The 7,496-nt window shown below is 32.1% G+C and overlaps 1 long non-coding RNA gene across 2 annotated transcripts; it reads right to left on the bottom strand.

The window, feature by feature from the left end:
- Positions 1-688: 688 nt before the first annotated feature.
- Positions 689-4,837, bottom strand: LOC129312415 (uncharacterized). Of its 2 annotated transcripts, XR_008593555.1 has the most exons (4): positions 4,594-4,837; positions 4,077-4,461; positions 3,260-3,958; positions 689-3,102 (listed from the first exon to the last, which is right to left on the bottom strand). It is a non-coding gene; the product is annotated as an uncharacterized LOC129312415 (long non-coding RNA). The 2 variants fall into 2 exon arrangements; XR_008593554.1 differs by having other exon boundaries at positions 689-3,958.
- Positions 4,838-7,496: the final 2,659 nt, after the last annotated feature.

The raw sequence follows: 7,496 nt of genomic DNA, 5'->3' as shown, positions 1-7,496 counted from the left end.
TTTAAACATTTTGGGTCTTGGATACTTTAGAGAAATTCAAGCACTACAATACCAAGAGGCACCTAAAACTATAGATGATCTTGTTAGAGCTATAAAGAATTCATTTGAAGTTTACACATCCAAGCAATTGAATAGGATCTTCCTAACCCTATAAGCTACTATGGTTGACATTATGAAGGACGAAGGTTCAAATAAGTACAAGCCAAGCTATTTGAAGAAGGATGTGATGGAAAGAAGGGGTGAATTGCTTAATCAACTCAAGTGTGATCTCTACCTAGTCCAAGAAGTGTTAGAGCACTTAGAAGAAGTGGATGGATAGTTTAGATTAAAGGGTGGATATTTTTGTGAACCCTCAATATTTTGTGTTACAATTTTTCATGTAAATTGCAACACATAATATTAACATTAATATTTCATAGTAAATGAAGCAATTTGTGTATAAAGTGGGTAGTTTATAATTTGTCAACAAGTTCTATATTGACAATACATATTGACACTGCATATCAAATTAAAGAAGAAAAAAATCTTTAAGGTTTCAAATTAACTTCACAATTATGAAAGGGCTAAATATTCAACATTGCATATTGACACTGCATATCCGTTTATAATTTCCTAGCTACATGCAATCCCTACCATAACAGAGATGCAAAAGCTCACTAAAACAAAAAGCTTGCTAATTCAAAAAACAAAATAGAAAGCTCGCTAATTCAAAACATTTGTCATTAGTTTAAATATCATCATCCATCATTCTAACACAATAGAGATGTAGAAGTGGCTAAAATGTCAATACATTCATCCATCAGACTAACCAGAAAAGAAGATCATCGACATGTAACTTTAGCATAACCAAAATAAACTAAACTATCATGTATCAAATAAGCTTAACATCCATCATTGACCAAAATAAGCTTAAAGTCTAGAATAATTAAAATTACACAGAACTATAGAAGGCTCATAAATTCAACACTAATCAAAACATATAATGCAAAGTGTCGTATGCAAATTACTTATGGGCTTTCTCTTCCTTGGTTAGATGCACACAATCTTCCTCTGGAACTGGAAATTTGTTTAGGTTGAATGGGTGGACAATCTTCCTCTTTTTTCTTTCTCTTCCTTAGTCAGATGTGCCATTGTTGTTGCCATTATCGCTACTCACTTCTTCACCATCCTTCGTTGCCTCTTCATTCAAATCAAAGGACTAGACTTGCTTTTATTGCACCACCTCAACCTCGACAAAATTGGAAGACCCAAGCGAAGAATCCTTGGGAAGAGATGCCCACAAAATCTTTTGATTCAGGGACATCACCTCCCCAGAGAAGTTGACTAGGGGTATATCTTCTTCCTCATCAAGAGAAATGTCGACTATACAGCCCATTAGCTCATCCCTGACATATCTTCAAAGCCCTTTTTTGTTGAGCTTGAATGGCGAAGATCCACTGAGATTTCAAACCACACCTTTAACAGCGAGTCTGAGGTGAACCACGATGGAAGAGGAAAGTGAGAAACGAGAGGCGATCACTAATGAGGTGAGAGCTAATAAGAAGAATGCCAAACGTGATCAATGGTAGAGATTGAAGATGGTAAACAACAAAGCACAATTTGAAGAGAGAGAAAGATAAGCCAGACTTGAATCGAGAAAGACAGGTGGGTTAGAAACGTTATAGCACTAAGGGTATTTTGGGAACTTAAATGTAAAATGTAGAGTCATCATCTCTTGGTGATTTATATTGTGGACCAAAATTCTCTTCTAAAAGCATCTAATATTGCAGAATGGAGGGAGTATTTTTGACGGGAGGGAAATGGTTTTACCCTCCTTTCAGAATTTTGTTGCTTTTCCCTTTTGCTCTCGTCTTTACCTCTTTATCCCAAAGTCTTGATGTACTCCTGATGATGTGTCCTCTTTCAGCATTCCGTTTCTCTCGTCTTTATCTTTATATTATCTCTATATGATGTGTTATCTTTCAGCTTCAACTCAAAATTATTTTGACAAAAAAAAAAACTCAAAATTATTTTAAAAAAACAATGTTGACTTTATGCAAAAACTTGGTCTGCATAGGGACTAAAGCTGCCAGCTGGCAACACAGCAATGTATATACAAGATGTAGCATAATAAAAAGTACGCTACTTATAAAGCTTTTCATGGTTGCCAGTTGCAGCATCTCTTTTTTGGACAGGTGAACCCTTTTTTTTTTTTTGGAGTAAAATCGACAAGTCAAACTTTGTTAAGGTGTAGACAAACTGTCAATCCTTAAGAGAAGTTAATGCTATTCTTAAATTAAAAAAGAAATATGAGTAAAGTTTTGTAAAGTTCAGGGAAGGTTTAAAAAAAAAAAATAAAGTTAGCACCAGGGTAGCTACCCAAGTTCCAGCAACTCCAACACTCTTGCAGCTTCGACACCAATAAGGGTCATGGTTAGTAAGTATTAGTAAAATTCAGTGCATATAAATAGTCAATAGGTTTGAAAGGATTTAAAATCAAAATATCTTTGAAAGAAATTTAAATAATAAACAAAATGTATCAGTGGCAATGATGTAGACTGGGTATAAATCTTCTCTGATATTGTAACATGAGTTTGTACTAAAGTTGATGATCCTTGTGATGTATAGTCTGTATCAACTGTGCCTTCCTCCAGCTTCAATCCATCATTGTTAAACTAAAATAAAGATCACTTCATCCAAGAAGTTAGGCTGCATAGAGAATTTAATGGACAGCAGGCACTATCAGCAAATTACATCATTATATACCACATTGAAAAGTGAATTTAATTCGAAGCCTTTTATGAGCTTAATGTTCATTGGTACTGCAACGTAACTTTCCTTTCTATAAAAGGTTTATGGTCATTGTGGTATATTATCTCTATATGATGTGTCCGCTTTCAGCTTCAACTCAGACTTATCAGAAAAAACAATGTTGACTTCATCCAAAAACTTGGTCTGCATAGGGACTGAAGCTAACAACTGGCAACACAGCAGTGTACAAGATGCAGCATAATAAAGGTAAGCAACTGGTAAAACCTTTAATGGTTGTCCGCTGCTGCATCTCTCATTCACGACTAGTCAAACTTTATTAAGGTGTAGGCTTCCTTTTCCAAATTTGGTACTCTGTTTGAAGTTTAGAAAGATAACACAATAGTTTTGGTTCATTAGGGTAAATAAATTAATTTTCTATTTGATAAATGATGAGAGAAGCAAATTACCTTTCAACCAAAAAAAACAAATTACAATTTACAAATTATAGTATATTATAATTACCACTTACCAGTTCTCTTTGTTGTTTCGACGTTTGCTTACCTTTCTGTTTTGCATGTTTTGTGGATGCTTATTATTCTGCAATTTGGTTTGACTGAAGTATTCCTTTGACAAAAAAGAAAAAGATATATAGGACCCTACAAATTGTATAGCATATGGTAGAGTTTTCATGCAGAAAATCTCTTCCAACCATATTAATGTTGTATCTGTATATAGCAAGCTAAAAAGCATTTCTAACAATGTTGCATCTGTATATAGCAAGCCAAAATGAAATGCCTGATCAATAATCATAGACAGAAAGAATCTGAGAAGAACATTATCTCTCCACACTATATACGTACAGAAACAAAACTTGTTTCATATTCTACTCGAATATAAAATCCAAAGGCAGTGGAAAGGAACACTGAACATTCAAAAAGGAATCTTTAACTCTTCAAAATTTGAATTCATGTTCCAGCTCCTTTTCTTCCTTACCCTGTAGCTAAAATGGAAACAAAGACAACTTTCAAGAAGAAACAATGAAAAGAAATGATGAAAAATCGAAAGAAACAGACAAAGGAGAAAGAAAACAGAAATCAAAGAAGCCAAGCAAAGCATAATTTTATTTTGGAGCCGACAATTTTAGCATGAAAGGTGGAAGAAAATTTCTGGAAACTTCTACAATTGTGAAACACATGGCTTGTGTCAGTTCTGTTGCTGCTCTTCTTTTCTACAAAGCATGTAGAATACAGTCAAAAAATTAATTCAGATTACCATTTTGCTATCCAGAAATTTTCCAAGCCAAAAAGTGATACGAACGGAATATAAATTGATTTGACGATACTTACTTTCTTGAATCGGCAAATGCATTTATATAAAGCATCAGCCCCTAGGGTTATTGTTCAGTGAGTCACCTTCTTATTGTTACATGAGACTTCCTGTTGGCGACTCAAGTAGGTTTCAACCCACTGCTTCTGCTTTTCTCTCCGACTATGGCTTCACATCTGCGTCTTCATCTTCCTGTAAGTCCTCTGCTTCTGCAACTCAAGTGCCGACATCTTGAGGTTCATCTTCACTCTCCACGACGTTGTTTGACTCCTGGTCGAGGTTCCGCAACAAAATGTATCTAATGGATTGCGATGATAAGCGCATATAAACTCAAGTCCTTGGTCATCAAAGCGTTGTACAAGCTCCTGCCCCACACACTTTCGTGCACCTTCTATTCCTTTATAGCTTTAAATTGTGCAAGCAAAGCATCAGACGAAGAAGGAATAGAAGATGAAGAAGAAAAGAGAAGAAAGAGACGGAGAAGGAAAGGAAAGAAAGAAAAACTGCAAGAAAAAAAAAAACAAGAAGAAATCCCACCATGGAAATTGTGGAAGTGATATTCGTGCCCACGAAGAAAGAAATCAGATCCGACAATAGTGGTTGCTGCAATATTTTCAGCTAGTTCAATGAGCCATGGAGAAGAAGATAAATGAAGAAAGCGCAGATCTGGGGAGAGAGAGGTGAGAATGATTTGGAGAACAGTCGAATAGAGAGGCAACATGTACGAGATGGGTCTGAACTGAAGAGAGCAAAAGGGGAACCAGACGTATAAAAAAATGGACGGCTCGAACCAGCTTTGAGCACAACCGGCACGTACCGTGTATATTAACTGAGCCACACGTTTGTTAGGAGCTGAATGAAATAAGAGACATAAATTTACCTTTTTCTATATTTTTTAAATAGCCATTTAAAAAAAACATTTAAAGAGTTTAAAAAACTATTCTTTATTGATCATATGTTAATTTTTAAATTATTAATCATATTTATAAAGACAAATATAAATAAAGTCTAAATAACTAGATAATGAAAGACTAAATAAAATTTAAATCTAAATACGATTTACATAAATGAATAACATTTAAATATAGATAAGGATTAAAAAATAAATATCAAAATGAAATTTCTTAAATAACATTCAAATAAATATCAAAATAAAATCTCCTAAATAATATTTCAATAATAAAATTAGATTTAATTTATCTTCTGTCACTTTTTTCTTAAAGAAGTCTTTAAGGAAATCTTATTTAAAATCTTATCAACCTTGTACAAAACCCAAAGCAAGTCATGTTAACACCCCAAGCCATAGTCCAAAAATGGCTCTATGGATTGTGAAAGCAGTCTAAAGTTATGAACAAAGTTGTTAAACTTATGAGTTTAAATAAACTCATGATAGAAACGTAAACTCGTATCACAAACTTAAATCATAAATTTATAAGAATTTATCTCTATTAACTATAACCATTAAATATTAACTATAACTATTGAAATATAACTATAATTTAATTTAAATATATTAAAAATATAAATCATTAAAATTAAACCTATTTACATTAATAAATTATCATATACATGACATACAAATTTTACTAAATAGCTTCTATGGTCTAAAACACGCATGAGGCATTTCCAAAACACACGTGAAACGTCCTCCAGAGTCTTGTTTCTCATTTTATAGCTTTTGTGGTTCAAAACACATGTGGTTACGCCTTGTCCCTTGCGTGATTTGTGTAACATCTCAATTTAAATTTTAATAGTTAATTTGGGTTAATAAAAATTTAAAAAAATAATAATAATATTTAGAGGTAAGAAAAATAGTAAGAGATGATTATTAAATCTAACTTAGGATATAATTCTAAAAAAAATTTAAAAAAAATTTTAAAAAAATAAATAAAAAAATAAATAAAAAAATATTATTAAATTATTATTATAATAAAAAAAAGGGGAAAATGTATTAAAAAAAAAGGGGAAAGAAGAAGAAGAACAAATTGCTTTCGGCGCGTCATGATTACATAAAATAATAAAAAAAAGGGGAGAGAGAGGAAAGAAGAAATAATATAAAAAAAAGATGTGGGACCCACTGAATTTTTATAAAACTCACCCGTTTCCTTTCATTTCTTCAATTCTTTTCCTGCGCGCTAGCTGAGGCGGAGAGAAGCGAGTTGCCGGTGTGAAATATCTAAATTTTTAAGGTAAGAGTTTTTAATAGGATATTTAGGGTGTGATTTTAAGCTTTTCAAGACTAAGTAAGTGTTCTAAAAATTTTTCTTAGTCATCCTTCTTCTTTGGTTTCTGAGTTTGTAGTGGTAGAAAATTTAAGATCTGGAAGAGGGATGAATTTATGTTGAATAAATATGATTTTTGAGGTTGTCAGTAGTATAATAAATGTTCTAGAGTATAAATTTATTGATGATATTTGAATCTGTGGCTTATGAATTAAATTCTAAACTAGATCTAAAAATATATGTTAATTTATTGAGGTTTAGATGATTATTTGGGATGAGAAATGAATTATTATAGTTATAGGATTATGATTCTAAGCTAGTGACTCAATTTTTAATTTTTGAGTATTTTAGGTACGAATTTATAAAATAAAAAGAAAATTTTGATAATAGAAATTAGTTTAGAAGTTGATTTTTAGATTATTAATGTTTATTGATAATTAAAAGAGGAGTTAAAAATTTTACTTAATAGTATTAACTATAGATTTGTATTAAGATTGAGATTAGGAATTATGTTATATTTTTAATTCTATTATTAGAATTATTTTATTAGTTTCAAAAATTGAAACTAATATTTATAAATAATATGTTATTTTGTAGATTATATTACTGGTGAAGATTGTGGTGAGAGAGAAATTTTAAGGAATAATTTATTGAAAAAGCCACAAGGTAACCATGCTTTTAATTTGTGATTAGTGTTACTTCATGTTAATTGGGTGATTATTGAGAAAATTATGAATTTTGTAATATTGTATAATTGTGCAATATTATTATGAATTTGTTTGATTATTGTGGGAGGTGTTGGGAGACTTGCTATTATTGTTGTATTTATGTGCCACGTGGTACGCCCTTATTGGAGCTCAATAGGTGGCTTGTAAGGGCTCGGGCTAATCTACCTTTGGCCGGGTAATTTAGCACCGAGTGAGGGCTACGGCTCGAGGTTAATGGAGGGATATAAGGATGGTTGTTTATGTGTATTGTAATATTTCATATATTTGTTGGAATTATATTATTTTTAATTCTCACTTAGTAAGCACACACTTAACTGTTTGTATACACTATCATAAATTGACTTTGGTTACTGGGACTTTTGAGTCTCATTATGTGGTTAACAATTTTCAGGAGAAGAGCCACGAGTGACACGTGGAGGAGTCCCAGAGGCTTAGTGGTATAGATCCACTGTCTCTTTTGGGTATTTAATTTATGATTTATAATGTGTTA

This window comes from Prosopis cineraria, unplaced genomic scaffold (genome assembly GCF_029017545.1).
Source record: "Prosopis cineraria cultivar Desert tree isolate PC_DT_omini unplaced genomic scaffold, ASM2901754v1 PC6, whole genome shotgun sequence".
In the NCBI taxonomy this organism is placed as follows: Eukaryota; Viridiplantae; Streptophyta; class Magnoliopsida; order Fabales; family Fabaceae; genus Prosopis; species Prosopis cineraria.
The sequence above is the reverse complement of the archived record's forward strand: the minus strand, read 5'-3'. Positions and strand labels throughout refer to the sequence as shown.